The sequence below is a fragment of the Phascolarctos cinereus genome, unplaced genomic scaffold (assembly GCF_003287225.1).
Source record: "Phascolarctos cinereus isolate Bilbo 61053 unplaced genomic scaffold, phaCin_HiC Scaffold_6;HRSCAF=336, whole genome shotgun sequence".
Taxonomy (NCBI): domain Eukaryota; kingdom Metazoa; phylum Chordata; class Mammalia; order Diprotodontia; family Phascolarctidae; genus Phascolarctos; species Phascolarctos cinereus.
Window position 1 is genome coordinate 1752651 of NW_027556069.1, and position 18017 is coordinate 1770667.

Genomic DNA, 18017 nt, shown 5'->3' on the forward strand with positions numbered 1-18017 from the left:
CAATATATAAATATAAGCAATATATAAGATATCTAGGAAATAACTAGAATAAGATATCTAGGAAATAACTAGGAAAGTCACTAGAATGAAGAGTGATTGGGAAAGCCTTCTTGTAGAAGTTGGATTTTAGTTGGGACTTGAAGGAAAAAAGGGAGGTCAGGAGATGGAGATGAGGAGGGAGAGCATTCCAGATATGAGGAACAATAAGAAAAAGTTCCTGGAGCCAAGAGATGGAGTGTTTTGTTCCTAGAGCAGTAAGGACATCAGAATCATTAGATCAAAGAGTACATTGTGGTGGGTAAGATGTGAAGTAACTGAAAAGGTAAGTGGGAAATAGGTTGCCAATGACACTAAATGTCAAAAAGAGGACTTTCTATTTGACCCTAGAGAATGGCAGAACTGGAGGAGACCTTGGATCGCAGAATGTCACTGCTCCAAGGGGAACTCTGACTACATATAGACTGGCCACACTAGAAGAATCCTTAGCATACAGACAGAACTGAGAGGGTTTTCAGAATGCTAAATATCATTGTTGAAAGGGTGTTTGCCCAAGCCCACACAGTTTGTGTTAGGGATTTTCCCAATTAGGGAGTAGAACTGAGGTCAAGTCTATTGATACAGTTGCCTAGGATCATTGATTTTTCAGTGCTAATTAAGACCAAACTCCTTGGGGAGGGGGAGAGAAGAGAGAGGGGGAGAAAATTTAAAACTCAAAATCTTATGGAAGTGGATGTTGACAACTAAAAATAAAATAATTATTTTTTTAAAAAGAAGAAAAAAGAAAAAGAAGTAAAAGACCAAACTCTTCCTCCCACCCTCTGACCTCTGGCAGAAACTGGGGTGGGTAGGGTGCAAATGTAGTCTACCTAATCCTGGTGCAAACCCCTCCTCCCAGTGATTTTTAGTAATAACTGAATCAAAAATCAAAATAAATATATTTTCTCTTGCCAGGTAACACAAATAAACTCATGTGAGCCCAGCGGAGCTTAACCCCTGCCATTATATGAGTTACTGATGCTAGCTGGATTGTCTCAATTACCACTAATTCTTGATGAGGTGAATCATTTAATCAATGCAAATATGAAAGCATAAACAGGCATTGAAGCCACCTCATCCAAAAAGCCCAATCACCGGGCCCCAGGATGCTTGCCCCGGGTTTGTTCAAAGAGCAAAGAGTAGGATGGGGGTCTTACACCTTTTCCAGGGAAATCCAGATGAAATTAGCCACCCCACCTTTGGTAAAAGATCATCTCTCTAGAGGCAAAATTTAGTGTACAGCAAAGCAAGAGCAGCTCATTCTAATCACTGTTTGCCATGGTGACTGGTCATTGCCAAGGAAACTAGGAATCCTGAGTTGCTGGCATTCAGGCTGCCTCCAAATCAGGCCTCCATTATGATCCCTAAGCCAGGAGGAGGGGAGGGCTTCTTCCTAACTTTGTCCTGGACTTCCAACTGGGTGTAGATCTAAATCACCAGGGACTATAAAATATCAGGAGATACCCACACTTGCACACATATGTACACATAGGCATATATATTGTATATATTGAGAGACAAAGAACAAAAGAAAGATAGACATAGAGATGCAGAGACAGAGATAGGCAGAGGCAGAGCCAGAAAAAGAGAAACAGATACCAACTCCAGAACAGCATGCACAAGAAGACACAGAAAGCAAGCAGCTGTTGCAAGGAGACATGCATCGGGGAAGGGAACAAATATCATCCCAGGCACTCTGGTGACCTCACTGAGCTATCCAGGTGAGAAGAAACTGAGGCCCAACAAGGGTAAGTTGCTGCCCAGGGTCACACAGGTACTAAGCATCAGAGACAGCATCAGAACCCAGGTCCTCTGACTCCATAGCAGCCATGATACAATTCTGGCTCCCAGAGCAGTTTTTGCCACCAAACCATGGTTCCCCCGGGGGACATCAGAATTTGTCTTTTAATTCTCCACAAAAATGTGTAAAGGAGCAATCAGGCTAATAACATAACAAATATAGGACAGCCTTTATTTTTACCTGGTGAAAAATGCAAAGTACAAAGTACAAAGTATTTGTTCTTGATCACAGTGCCTGTCACATACATAACAGACACTTCATAAATATTTCTTTGATTGTCTGGGCCTGCAAAAGTCAAGACAACTCTTCTTTCCTCTCCCACCCCTCTCCCTCTGTTGGTATCCTCCTTCTACCTTATTACTCTGCTTAGGTCTCTATGTTTTCTTGATGATGCTTGGGAGTGGCTCATAGGTGGGACTCTAGCCCCAGAAGTGGATTTAGATAAACTTCCACCAGGGAGCTCCGGCTGCCTTCTGTTGAATGCTGTGCTTACACTTTGAAGTTCTAGGCTTTTCATCAGGAATGTTGGCAAGTCCTTCATTTCAATAAAAGTCCATGTTTTCCCCTATGAGATTATACTATCTGGCTGGGTGAGTTATTTTGTTTATAAGCTAATATTTGTGTTCTGAAATATCGTATTTCAAGCTCTCAACTCCTTTAGAGGAATGACTGAAAATCCTATATATTACTCACTGTGGTTCTTTGGTACTTGAATCCTTTCCCTTCAGGCTGCTGGCAATATTTTTCCTTTGACCTGTAAACTCAGGATTTTAACTGTAATGTTGCTGTGGGTTTTTATTTGGGGGGGATCCTTTTTGGGGGTGACCTATAGAGTCTTTCCATTTCCTCTTTGCTTTCTGGTTTTAAGAGATCTAGAGAGTTTTCTTGTTTGATTTCCTGAAATATTATATCTAGGCTGTTTTGTATGGTATAGCTTTCAGGTTATTCACATCTTAAATTTTCACTTCTTAATCTTTTCATGTCACTTTTTTTCTATGATATATGTTATAATTTCTTTTTGAAAGAATAAGCTTTCACTGTTTTGTGTATGTGACATCATCATAATTATCTCACACACCCCTTCCGTTCCCTTCCCCCTCCCAGAGAACCATCTGATACAAGCAATAGAATTTTTCAGGGAAAAACGAATTCAGCACAACTGATTGACACATTGAAAAATTAACACATGCACCTGTAGAAAAGAAACAACACCAAGGTGCAATTTCCAATATAGAAAGCAATACTCCTTTTTCTTAGTGGTTCACGGCAACTACACAAAAACTTACCATGTATTAGGGCATAAGAACATCACTATCACATGCAGAAAAGCAGAAATATTAAATGTATCATTTTCACAGCATGATGCAATAAAAATTACATTTATGAAAGGGCCATAGAAAGGGAGATTAAAAGTTAATTGGTAACGAAATAATCTAATCCTATAGAATGAGTGCATTAAAGAACAAATCATAAAAACAAGCAATAATTTCATCAAAGAAAATGACAACAATAAGACAATGGGCCAGCATTTGTGGGATGAAGACAAAGCAGTACTTAGGGGAAATTTTATATCTCTAAACACTTAATAAAATAGAGAAAGAACAGATCAAGGAACTGGGCATGCAACTAAAAGAGCTAGAAAAAGAACAAATTGAAAATCCCCAACTAAACAACAAATGGAAATTCCTGAAAATCAAAGGCAATTTAAAGAACTGAAATTTAAGAAAACCATTGAAGTAATAAATCAAACTAATGGCTGGTTTTATGGGGGAAAAAACCAAACCATTGGTTCATCTGGCTTAAAAAAATAAAGAGAAAAACAAAATGAGCAGCATCAAACAAAATGAAAAAGATGAATTTACCACCAATGAAGAGACAATTAAAGCAATAATTAGGAGCTATTTTGCCCAACTGCATGTCAATAAATCTGACAATCTAAGTGAAATGGATGAATTTTTTTTAAAATATGAGGTATGCAGAATAAAAGAAGAGGAAATAGTATATGCAACCCAATTTTTGAAAAATAAATTGAAGAAGTCACCAATGAACTTCGCAAAAGAAATCCTTAGGGTGAGATGGATTCACAAATGAATACTACCCAACATTTACAGAATAATTAATTCTAATACTATATAAACTAATTAGGAAAATAAGTAAAGGAAGAGTCCTGCCAAATTCTTTTCATGACACAAATATGGTGTTGATACCTACACCAGGAAGAGCTGACAGAGAAAGAAAACTATAGACCAATTTCTCAAATGAATATTGATGCCTACATTTTAAATAAAATACTAGCAAGGAGATTACAACAATATATCACAAGGATTTTACCCTATGACCAGCTGGGATTTATACTAGGAATGCGTGCTAGTTCAATATCAGGAAAACTATCGGCATAGGTGACCATATAAATAATAAAACAAACAGAAATCCTATGATAATCTCAAAAGATGCAGAAAAATTTTTGACCAAATGGAGCACCCATTCCTAGGAAAAACACTAGAGACTCTAGGAATAAATGGAGCTCTCCTTAAAATGATAAGTAGTATCTGTCTAAAACAATCAGCAAGTGTTATCTGTAATGGGGATAATCTAGCAACTTTCCCAATAAGACCAAGGGTGAAACAAAGGTGTCCATTATCAGCTCTATTATTCAATATTGTACCAGAAATATTAGCTATAGTAATAAAAGAAGAAAAAGAAATGAAAGGAATTAGAATAGGTAATGATGAAACAAAACTATCATTCTTTGCAGATGATATGATGGTATACTTAGAGAATCCTAGAGAGTCAACTAAAAAATTGCTTGAAATCATTAACAACTTTAGCACAGTTGCAGGATACACACTAAACCAACATACGTCATCAACATTTTTATATATTAAAAACAAAGCCCAGAAGCAAGAGAAAGAATTATAAATTCCTTTTAAAATAACTGTAGACAATTCAAAATACTTGAGAGTCTACCTGCTAAGATAAACTCAGGAACTATATGAACACAATTACAAAACACTTTTTACACAAATAAAGTCAGATCTAAACAACTGGAAAATTATTGGTTGCTCATGGGTGATCTGAGCCAACATAATAAAGATGATAATTCTACCTAATGTAATTCACTTATTCAGTGCCATACCAGTCAAATTAAAAATTATTTTATAGAGCTAGAAAAAAACAATAACAAAATTCATCAGGAAGAACAAAGAGTCAAGGATGTCAAGGGAATTAATGAAAACAAAAGTGAAGGAAGATTTCAGACTGTATTCAAAGCAGTAATCATCAAAACTATCTGATACTGGCTAAGAAATAGAGTGGTGTATCAATGGAATGGATTAGCTACACAAGACACAGTAGTAAATCACCATAATAATCTAGTATTTGATAAACCCAATATTCCCTGTTTTTTTGGACAGGCACTCAATATTTACAAAAACTGCTGAGAAAAAATGGCAAAGAGTATGGCAGAAAACATCTATATACTAATGCCTTACATTGTTTACCAAGGCACTCTGCCCAAATTAATATAAATTTTGATATTGCAAGATATCTTAGAGTTTGGGAGCTAGGTTTTTGTTCTCTTCCCTACTTATTTATTCCATCATTTGAAAAACAAACTGGGAAAATTAACTCTTCTGTCCCATCTGGTTTAATTAATGATTTCTTGAAATAGAGCTCTGGGAAACCAGGCTCTGACAAAGCCCATTGTGGTACAAATGGATCTACTTGTCTATGTCTTGAACCAAAATCACTCTAGCTCTCACTGACTGGCCAATAATAGGTCTTTGACTCACTTGGTCTCTGTTTGGGTTTTGATGGCTCAGAGTGAGTGTCAGTTGCAATTGTTTCTGTTCAGGCCAGAAACCCTGAGGTCCTTCTCCTTCCAGATTGAATTTTTTTTTCTTGAGTAAGCACACTAGGGCATCTTTTGCCTCATTTCTTACCTAGCATTAAGTTATAGAATGATGTTGCCTCAGAGAAACTGAGACCTGGGGAAGACCTTAACTTAAAAAGTCTAAGAACTCTAACTGCATCTGGCCATTTCCAGTCATCCTGACCTATGTCTTGCCACTGGACTCAGATGACTCTGGAGGTGAAAGTGAGGCTGATGACTTTGTACAGCCCTACCTCAATTAAATCCAATTCACTTGCAAGTCAAGACATCATCCTCCTGATGTCATTGGTCCTCTTCCAGAATGAAGGATGAACAACACAATAACAAGAGCAAGGTAAGATCAAAATGGGAAGATGATTGAGACATAAAGGGTGATACTATAAACAAATTATGAGAGCAAGGAATAGTTTTTACCTCTCAGACCACTTTCATAGGTCTTCTCTGAAAGCTAAATTCATATCCTCTGCATTTAGGTCACGGCAAGTCATTCTGACTACCACAAATATTGCTAGTGCTGATGTAAAGGTAATTAGTAGTGTCTGTATTGTCATTTTGTCTGGCTGTGTTTCTGTTTGTAAAATTTCTGTGCCATATTTATGCTGAAAATGCAACCAGCCAGAAAAACTTCTGTAGTTAGAACACAGGGAAAGATTTATTAACTTTATTAACTCCCACTTTATGCTTTCCAAGGAAGATAAGGTTATAAGATAAGAGGAAAAGCTGATAACTTTTTTTGGATGGGGTACCTACACTGGCCAAGTTGGAGCTACAAAAATAAAATTAAATAAACAAAGTTACAGAACCCCTAAAAAGTCTTAGCAGATTCTGGAAGTTGACAAAAGATTGTTAAAAATGTGAACTCTTCTTTAATTCTTTTAAGTTATGGATTTAATTGTTAAAAGACTGATAAAGAAAATAACCAGTAGTAGATTAGTAATTGAGTTGGAACATCAGTATTTTGAAATTTCAAGATCTAGACCCATGGGAAGTAGTTAAAGTGCAGTGATCTGACTTCAATGCAGAACTAGAAATTGTAAAGGAAAAGATTTTTAGTAATCAATCTACAACCAGCTATCACCTAAGAGTAAGGTCTTTCAGGATAAATCTGTAGGAAGGCCTTATTAAACCCAACACTACCCAAATATTGGCTATGGTAAAAGATATTGGTGATTTGTGATGATTATGTAAAATTTTTAATGTTTCCTTGTAGTTTAATTATTTATTTATTATTTAAGTAGCTCTGAAAGCTCTAGAGGTTTCTGCCTGGGAAAACTGGCCACACCCTCTCAGTATTAAATCATATCCTTAGGCCTGGGCCTGGGCCAAAAGCAGCAGTACAACTTAGTCTTAGAATATTCTAGCCCAGTACATTTTCAGCTCACCTGATAACAGGTGTAATTTCAAACTGTTTGTAAAACTTTATATGCATTTTCTAGCATGTGCAGCTTGAAATTCCCGGGAGGGTGGGAATGAAGAGCTAGAATGTTTAGGGCAGCTCTTGATCCAATAAGACTCAAAGGAGACCAGGGACTACAGTTCTTTAAGGAAGTGGAGGAAAGGGTTATTTTGAGCTGGGAATCGTCACCACCAGTCTTTAAAAAAACATATATATATATATATTTCTGGATAATAATCTTTTTTTAAAATAGTATTATGCTTTAGAAATTAGAATGTTACTATTAATGATTAGAAATCCAGATTTTATTTGATTTAAGCTGAACTTTGTCCTGATGGAAATAAGAATGGAGTTTGAGACTGCTCTCCTCCTCAGGACTATTATGGTAAATCACATCCTAACAGGAAAAGATATTTTGTTATTTGACATTAAGAAATTCACTAGCTGTATGGTCCGAAGAAAATTGTATTTACCTCAGTTTACTGTTATGTAAGGGGATAATTATAGAACCCACCTCCAGGGTCGTTATGAGGATCACATGATTGTAACATACTTGGCACAGTGCTTCTCATAGGACAAATGCTATGTGAATGTTAGCTGTTTTTCATTATATTTTTAATTAGGTGTAACTGCTTCACACTTGGTAACTTTATGGGTTTTTAGATGTGATCAGTATACAATTTCAATGGTGTTGAGATGAATGATTTTCTGTGTAAGGTAATTAGGAAGTACATTCAACTAAATTAAGATCACTTGATTGGTAATTAATTGGTTTTGTTTCAAGTTTCAAATATATGATATTGTTTATGATATTATTAAATTTCTAAACTTTTTTATATTGTTTAATTTGGTAAATAAATGTATCAATGATGTTCTTAGAAAAGCAACTTCTCTTACACTCTAGGTGTTACTAGATTAAGAATTGTACTGTCAGAAAGAAAAAGAACAAATGGGTTAGGAAGCTATTAAGCTATTTGGAGTTGCTTTAATGAAATATTTACAAAGATATTTTTCAAAAAGGAAATTTAGTAATTATATTATTCTGCTTCTACAAAGTTGAAATGTTTTTACACAAACAGAGCCAATGCAGTTAAAATGAGAAGGGTAACAGTTAAGTGAGGAAAAACATCTTTGCAGTAAAGTTCTCTAAGGACTGTTGCATATGCAAGATATAGAAGGAACTGATTGCCATTTCCAAGATTAAGAGACTTTCTCCAGTAGGTCCAAGGATATGAATAGGAAGTTTTCAAAGGAAGAAATCTAAGCTGTCAATAGCCCTATGATAAAAAGCTCCAAATCCCTCCTAACGAGAGAAGTGCACATTAAAACAACTCTCTTCTTTCAGCTTTTAAATCATAGAGATCCACAAGTTCAGAGAGAGTTCCCTCTTTCCGTTCCACAAGGTACATGGAAACACCCCTTTCGCCAGGTTCTTGTTCAAACCAGAACAAAAAACAAATATGCCGTATAATTAAATGACCCCAAAGGAAAGAGAAGGGGTGGAGAAGAGTTCCTAGACTGTCTCCTTTCTTCACAGCCCGAGGCCAAGCCAAAGATGGGAGGAAGCAAGGAAAAAAAGATGGAAACATCCACCTGAGGAGGGAAGAAAGGGTCTGTCCCCAAAGTCTATTGTTTGCTGGCCTCCACCGCTCCCCACCCAACCCCACAACCCCTCAAGCCTCCAGACAAAGATCTAGGCAGGCAGGAAACCCCAGGGAGGAGCAGCCCTGGAAGAGAAGGCACACACAAGTTCACCCCTGAACACACACAGCCATATATACATGCATTCACACACCAACACAGATACTCACACATACAGACTCATGGACATGTAGACGATCCTACCTACATACAAAACATGCATTTAAAAATGTATTGATACGTCCAGGACCTTTCAGTTACACTTATACACATCCTTCCTGGGACTAAATGAAGTCATTTGGGAAGGCGGAGGGATCAACTTCATGAAGAGTTTGGGGGAGAAGAGAAGAGAAGGAGACAAAAGGGTGGGACTGAGGTGCGAGCAGAGGATGGGGCACTTAACTCCCTCATAGAAACTTAGGCACTAGCAAGACCCTCAGGATCGGTCAGTCTGGAAGATGGGGGTAAGATTGGGGTAAGAGAGGGGAGGAGTGTGGAGGAGGAAGGGAAGGAAAGTGAGTGAGGGGCAGGCAGACCCCAAGCTGCTCATCCCACTCACATTCTCCTCCAGAAACAAAGACTTACATTTAATATAGGTTGGGAGGGGGCGATCGCTATGACGTCACTTCGGAGGGGGCTATTCTCCCAGAGCAGAAGGGGAAAGGAGTAGGGAGGGTAGGGGACTCTGTGACATCTGGCCAAGAGCAGTGGTGAGCCCCCCCCATCTCTCTCAGCCCCCATCAACCAGCCTGGCTAGGGGAGGGAGCCACAACGCAGAGTGACTCGGGGCTGACCAGGGTCCCAGCTTCCTCAGGATAGACTGCTGGGGCTGAGGGTGGGGGGCAGCAGGTGAACTTAGTTCGGTATTGTTGAGAATCGGCCTCTTTATGGAAATTGGGAAGGTAAGGACAAAAAGAAGGGGGAGGTTGAGGGAGGGGAGTCCTGGGCTCCACACAAAGGAAGAGCACAATTGTTGCAGCAGCAAACCAGTGGGCCTTGAATGAGACTTGGATCCCTCACAACCCCCAGAGCAGAGGAGGAAAGAGCTGGTCTGGGGATGGGGTGAGTCTCAGCCTCCTTTCTCCAGGCAGGAGGAGACAAAAATCAGACCTAGAGGGGCTGGACTTGGTGAGAGGGGGTACCCAGGCAGCCAAGCACGATTTAAGGTTTCTAAAAGCTATTCAATTTCACCTCATAAACATTCAAAAGGCACTTATTGGCCTGAATCGAATTCTTTGGAGAAATTCTTGTCTACATCCTACTCTCTCTCTAATGTGAGAAGTCCTTATGACAGTTTTACCTTTTGCTGAAATGAGTTTTCAAGGATTTACACAACAGCTTAGGTTAGATGAGATATCAACAGATATAAAAAAAATTTAAAAAAGAAAAAACAACATCATCATTTCAGCAGCAAAGACACTGGAAAACTCTGCCAGATATCCTCTCAGTAAACCACTTAATCTAGTAATACTCACACATGCATCAATAAGGCGCCTATAAGGACATAGTAGCACAACCACAGGCAGATGTACCCAGACCCACATTAGTCATCTCTCAACACCACAGACAACAACCTATCCTGTAACATCATCAAACGAAAAAAGACAACGCTCTACAAAACCTGGGTCCAGGCAGATCACTTCCCTAAAAACCTCATTCTTACTATAGCTGTTTTGCGCTGTTTTGACACTATTGAAAGGCATGGCCCAAGGTGCCATTTCATTTCTTTTTCCCAATCTGAAAACCATTGACAGTGAATTGGTAAAGGGCTGATTTCAAATTCACCACAGTATTTTTGAATTTCAGTTGCGAGTTCTTTGTGATAGGACTAATGTCTACCAGTATTTCTCCATACCATGAGTTTGATCCATGTCTCTTACTTCCCTATTAAAACAGTGATTAGTTTTCACCAAAAGATGATAAAGCTACTCTTGGAGCCCCAAGGCAATCTTTTTATACTTCTCTAATTAACTCACTATCCCACTCACTACAATGCCTCTTCAGAAAATTTTCATGCCTCCCTCAATCCTTGCATGGCTCCATCCTGCACCCACCCATCCTCTCAGCTGAGAAAGTTGCCTGGTATCTTACTGAAAATATTGAGATCATTCCCCTGGAGCTCCTCCTTCTCCCCTTTTCTTCCTTTCATACCATTCAGATGCCTTCTGCCACTGTCTCCTCCTCCACCCCTCTCTCATAGAGAGAGATGTGCTTACTCCTTGTTGAGCTAAACCCCTCTCTACCTGTACAAGTGGTCCCCTTCCAGCCCATTTCTTCTAGCAGACTGCTTCCTCTATCATCCCCATTCTCTTACTTCAGTATCTCACTATGTACTGGCTGCTTTCCCCCTGCCTACAAACATTTCTGTGTCTCTCAAAATCTTAAAAGAAATCTTTCCTTGGATCATTCCATCCCCTTTAATTATTACCTCATATATCACCTCCCTTTCCTGACTCAGCTCCATGAAAAGACCATTTACAATAGTCATCTTTATTTGCTTTCCTCTCTCTTCTTAACTCTCTAGAGTATACCTTCTGCTCTCATCATTCAACTGAAACTTCTCTCACTAATGTTTCTATCTCTTAGATGACAAATCTAATGTCCATTTCTTAATCTTCACATTTCATGACCATTTTGTAGCCTTTAACACTGTTGTTCACCCTTCTCTTGATTCTTTTGTCCAAGTTTTTGTGACTCTATTTTCTCCAAGATCTTCTTTTGATCAATCAACAAAGGCTTATTAAGGGCCTTTTATGTGCCAAGCACAGTACTAAGCGCTAGAAATACAAAGAAAGGTAAAAGACAGTACCTGCCTCCAAGCACCTTGCCGTGGCCACTCTTTCTCAGTATCCATAGCTGGATCTTCATGCCAGGTCTGCTAATCATGAGTGTTCCACTGAGCTCTGTCCTGGTCCACCTTCCCTTCTATCTTGATACTATTTCACTTGGTGCTCTCGTCAGTTCCCATGGATTTAATTGTCATCTCCATGCAGATGATTCTCACATCTACTTGTTTAATATGAACCTCTCTGCTGACCTCCGGTCCTGAATCTCCAACTTGCCTATTGGACATATCCAACTGGATATCTTGCAGATATCTTAAATTCAATGTGTCCAAAGTTGAACTCTTTTTATCCCCCTGCCCTCAATACTCTTCCCTTTCAAAATTTCTTATTACTGTTAAAGATACCACAATCCTCCCAGGCACTCAGGCCCACAAACTGTGTCATCCTTCACTCTTGACCTTCTCACCACCCCCAAATAAACTTGTTGCCAAGCATGGTTCTTGGTACATGGTAACACTTAAGCAATGCTTTTTAGTCATTCATTCATTTATTTTTCAATAAAACTACTTGGGGGGGGAGAGCAGAGCCAAGATGGTGGAGTAAAAGCAGTGACTTGCTTGAGCTGTCCCCCAAACCCCTCTAAATACCTGTAAAAAAATGGCTCTAAACAAATTCTAGAGAACAAGAACCCACAAAAAGACAGAGTGAAACAAACTTCCAGCCCAAGACAACCTGGGTGGTTGATTGGTAAAGTCTGTTGTGCTGGGCTTGAAGGAGCACAGTTCAGTGTAGGCCTAGCAAGCAAAGACCAGGCATTAGTGAACCTGGAGCAGGGCTCAGAGGACAGAATCCCTAGCAGCTGTGGGAGTTTCCAGACTTCTCAAGCCCAAAATGCCAAAGACAACTTAGAAAGTCAGTAGGAAAAGTCTGTGACCACAGTGAGAGAGAAGGTAGGTCTCAGTCCCAGTGTGGCCTAGGGGCAGCAGCTGCTTCTGGAGCTTGAGGCCCCCAGAGACAGAGGGAATCAAGTGGCTGATCAGAGGGGGATTGCAGGGTTCTCTTTGCTTGTGCTGAAGCAGGATTCTCTTGCTTCTCCCATGCTTGGATCTGGATCTCAATTCTGGGTGGCAGTCCTGGTGTGAGGAGGAGAACTAGCATGGCTGTGATTGTGGTGGTGAAAAGCAAATCCTCCTCACAGTTTCATGGCAGAAGAGAGTGCTTGTGGTCACTCACAGACCAGAGTACAGGCCAGGAAAGGAGTAAACACCTCGCCCTCGATCATAGAACTTTGGAAAAACTGAAAATTTAGGTCCCTAGAAGTATCTTTGAAAACAGCTGCATAAAACCCTCAAAGTTTGGGACAGTACATTCTCCACACTGGAAGCAGACTCCTACCTTAAAAAAGAGGTTAAAAGTAAAATAATTGGCTGGGATCATGAACAAACAGCACAAAAGTCAGACTATAGGATCTTACTTTGGTGACAAAGAATATCAAAACATACAACCAGAAAAAGACAACACAGTCAAAGCTCCTACATCCAAAGCCTACAAGAAAAATATGAATTGGTCCCAGGTCATAGAAGAGCTCAAAAAGGATTTTGAGAAGCAAGTAAGAGAAGTAGAGGAAAAACTGATAATAATGCAAGAAAATCACGAAAAACAAGTCAACAGCTTGCTAACGGAGACCCAAAAAAAAATACTGAAGAAAATAACAACTTAAAAATAGACTAGCCAAAATGGCAAAAGAGGTACAAAAATCCAAAGAGGAGAAGAATGCCTTAAAAAGCAGAATTGGCCAAATGGAAAAGGAAGTCCAAAAGCTCACTGAAGGAAATACTTCCTTAAAATTAGAAGGGAGCAAATGGAAGCTAGTGACTTTATGAAAAATCAAGACATTGTAAAAGAAAACCAAAAGATTGAAAAAAATAGAAGACAATGTGAAAAACAACTGACCTGGAAAATAGATCCAGCAGAGATAATTTAAAAATTATTTTGCCACCTGAAAGCCATGATCAAAAAAGAGCTTAGATATCATCTTTCAAGAAATTAACAAGGAAAACTGCCCTGATATTCTGGAACCACAAGGTAAAATGGAAATGGAAAGAATTCCAGATCTACTCCCTAATGCCTGTGAGACACTGGGCAACTCAGTCTCTAGGCCTGTTTCCTCTAGTTTAAGCTGCCAAAGCTAAGTTTCATGAACCTAGCAGTGTGTGTCATTTCACTCTGAAAAGAGAAGACAGTGGAGACAGTGGGAGTTGTCTTCGTATGTCTGAAGGACAATCACAGGGCAAAGGGATTAGACTTTGGTGTGGCTTCAGAATAACAAATCAGAATCAAAGGGAAAGATAAAGTTCCTGGCAGTAGTAGGTGCTTAATAAATACTTCTGGGGTGGATTGATTAATGGATTGATTATAGGGATGTAAGTTTGTCTTAACATAATGAAATACTGAACTTAACAAAATGGGATGACCTAGGTTAGGAGGTGGTGAGTTTCTCATTAGTGAAGGATTCCAAGCAGAGATTGGAAGACCTCTTGTTAGGGATATCATAGAGAGGATTCACTGTGTCTCAGGCAGGAAATGAGAGGCTGACTATCAGAGCTTTCCAAGTCTAAGACACAAGGCTCTTGTGAGCTGTCTGCTTTGACACTGTGGGGTTGTGGGGACGGGTACCTCCATTTCTTTGTTCTTCTCTCCTAGAAATTTGGCAACCTCTGTTTCAAAAGCAAATACACTAGTGCCCTTGCTCAATCTGTTCTCCATAGGGGTCCTGGTGCTGGTCCTTAGAAATTGTTCCTAGGTTCAGATCCTTATTACCTCTCACCTGAATTATTGCAATAGCCTCTTAATCATTCTTTCACTCTCTTCCCTCTCCATCGCATTCTCTACAAAGATGCCAAATTGATATTCTTTTTTAGAATTTTGTAAAACTGAACTTAACAATCATCAACAAACATAAATATTTCTAAATACAGAGAACAAGGAAAAGGATTGTATAAGAAGGATACTTCTGAATTTCTGTTACAAAGAATTTTTTAAAGAAATATATATTGTTTAATAAGGTAGTAAAAATGCTAAAAAAAAAAAGAAAATTGTTCCCAGGGGGGCTTTGTGCTACCCATGGGGCCCTTTCAGCAATGCCTTCATGATCTCCTAGTTTCCAGATCTCTTTTCTGCCTTTCTCTTCATAGAGGGACATTACTTGTTTAATTTCAGCAGGCTATATGTCCCCAGGAGACTTGAGGCAGCACCAATGTCTCCTCTCTGGTTGGGGCAGGCTTTTTTCTCCATGTACTTGCTCTCTGGCTCCCTTCCTTTGGTATATGAAATCCCTTCTCACCTCTCTTGCTCTCATTCTCACCTGCCCCTACCCCTCTCTTGCCAGCTCAGGCTCCAAGCTTACTTTCCCACCTCATTATAGAAGCTATCCTTCCCAGGGTTCAGGCTCCCCTCATGCCTAGCGTTCCCTGGTATTTGCTGTACTTGAAGTACTCACTTTTTGGCCATTCCTGGTCCTTGAACAAGCTTCCTCTTAGTTGTCTCCCTCTACTTTCTCTCTTATTCCCAGGAAAGAGTTTCCTTCAGACAATGATAATGATAGAACAACTCATATTTCTCTACAATGCCGTGATGGATTCAGAGCTTTCTTTACAAAAGCCCTGATAGATACAAAATGCCAGGATCATTGCCATTTTAGAGATGAGGAAAGTAAGGTGCAAAGAGTTTAATAGGCAAGAGGGGCATGGGCCTGGAAGAGAAAATGGCAAAGGAGTTATCAGTCAGTGCTGCTGGAAGCAAGGGTGGCCATCAGAGCTGAGCCCTCTGGCCCCTTCCTATTCACTATAAGAGCCTTGACCAAGAGATGGTTCATATGTCTATAGTGCTTTACTGTACAGAGATTAGGGCAGCTAGGTTTCTCAGTAGATAGAGCTCTGTGCCAAGAGTCAGCAAGACCTGAGTTCAAATCAGCCTCAGACACTCACTAGCTATGTGACCTGGGCAAGTCACTTAATCCTCTTTGCTCAATTTCAGTATCTGTAAAATGAGCTGGAGAAAGAAATGGCAAACCACGCCAGAATCTTTGTCAAGAAAACTCCAAATGGGTTCCCAAAAGTCTGACATGAATGAGAAATGACTGAACAACAGAAGTATACAGAGAGCCATACTACAGAAGAAAAAGAAATTAAAGGAAATTGAATCAGTACATTGAAAATATCTGAAAGTAAATTCACGCTGCCAATCCCTATGGACCTTTCACCTCTGGAAAGCAATGATGAGACTTGTCTTCTTCCTCTTTCTAAGGACTAGGCTTATTGAGTTTTTTATTACTCATGCAGAGTTAGTCTCCATCAATAGGATGTACTTTTCTCTGAGGGCAGGGACTGTTTGCTTTTTCTCTTTAGACTCCTAGCACCCAGAGCAGTATGTGGCATGTAGTAGGCTTTTAATAAATATTTTTGACCAATTTAGTTCCATTGAAGATTATAGCACAGTCTTTTCCTGACATCTGATGGTCAAAAAATGATATTGAAGAATATTATAGCACAGTCTTTCCTGACATCTTGAAGTCAAAAAAAGGACCTTGCAGAATTTAGCAACTTGTTGGTGCCATCTTCTGGACAGACAGAATATTGCAATGTAATGAAAGTTTTATGCCAAAAAAAAAAAGTTTTAGGCCAGAGAGGTATATAATATACAATTGAGATTCCTGTCTTTATACTTTCAGTCTGCCATCTCATGTCCAAACCTCTGACTCACTTTAAGCCATATTTTTATTGAATTTTATCCCATATTACAGCTCTTAACTGGTTAAGCAGGCTGAATGGAACCAAACAAAGCCCTAAATTTATGAAAATGAAGAGAGTACTGAATTCCTTCAATGTCAATATGAATTCAGAGTAAATTATCAGCATCAAAATTATCTATTAAACTCTCCATTATATCAAAAGTCATCTTATACTGGATAAGCCCTCATAACAGAGGTGACAGCAATTGAACCCTCAAATGTAGTTAGGTGGATAAAGTCTTAATGTTGCTCAACCACAGGATTCAAAAATTTTGAGGAAACAAATGCAAAAAAACCCCCTCTGATATTTCTTTTAAAGGAAATTTATGAGGAAATATCAAGTTTGAATGAGACTTTACCATTGTGAAATGGGGCATTCAGGTAAATATTTGCCCACTTACACAGGGCTTATTGTTGTTCAGTTACTCAGTGACATCTGAATTTGTGATGCCACAGAATTTTATCCGCAGCAAAGATATTGGAGTACTTTGCTATTTCCTTGTCCAGTGCATTCCCAATTTCCAGATGAGGAACTGAATCAAATAAGGGTCACACAGCTAATAAGTGCCTGAGCCTTGACTTGAACCCAGATCTTCCAGGCTCCAAGCCCAGTGTTCTGTCCACTGCACCGCCTACATGCTCTGTCTAAGGCTAGTAAAAAAAATAATAATAACCCATTTAGTATACAAAAGCAGAGAGTGAGGATTACAGCTGTAATCCTCACCTTTGGTAGGATGGCTGCAATTCCAATCCATCATTTCTACTTTCAAATTTCATCTTCTTGCTGAGAGAAGTGATTTTTTCCATTATGTTAATAATCGATTATTCAATTGGGATTTAGGCGCTCTCTCTCTATTTCCTCATTCAGGGACCAGCCTTTGAAAGTCATTTAGTCTCTGAAGGACATTGTTGATGAATGAGATTTTCAAATCCACAGGGAACATGCTCCTTGATCTTGGAAAGGACTACAACTATCTAGAAGATCTTAGTTCTGTTTAGAGTGTAAACAGAATGTAATCTAGGTAAATTCCAGCCCTAAAGAATTGTCTATGCATTTGCAGCCTCTCCCCCCCCATTGTGTTTTAGGGTGATCCAGCTCATGAAGAAGAAAACTAACCGGAGTGGTATGCTTAGAAATGGATTCCTTTGTCCAGATTGCTAGAGGTGGCTGAGTCTCATCATAAAGTCATGTTCGTAGCAGGAGGAGCTGAAGACTTTTAGCCCACCTCTTCATTAATTGTTCACCACTCAGGGATCATTTTTACCTGTCTGGGGCAACTACTTTTCCAAAACTATTTAAGCATTCAATGATGTCCGTAGTTTTGTCTTTGCTAATGGAAAGAGACCGCTGACCATCAATTTAGTGATCACCAGCTAGCCTAATTAATAAATTCGTTATTAGTTGTTCAGAAACTCTGTCTCTCAGGCTTTTCATTAATCTCATTTACCCTGAACCAGGTTCTCCATCCCTTTCCAACTGATGAACAAAGCCATCTTTCTCCTTTCAGGCATTGCCAACATTCCCAAATGTGGCCTTAGTTTTCTCTCTACCCAGTCATTCCTCTAAGGACTTTAGTGGATCTTGGATCTAGCAATGGGAGGGCCATCAGCGACCATCTAGTCTAATCTCCTTATTTTACAGAGGTGATTTGCCCAAGCTCACGCCCAAGATTTTA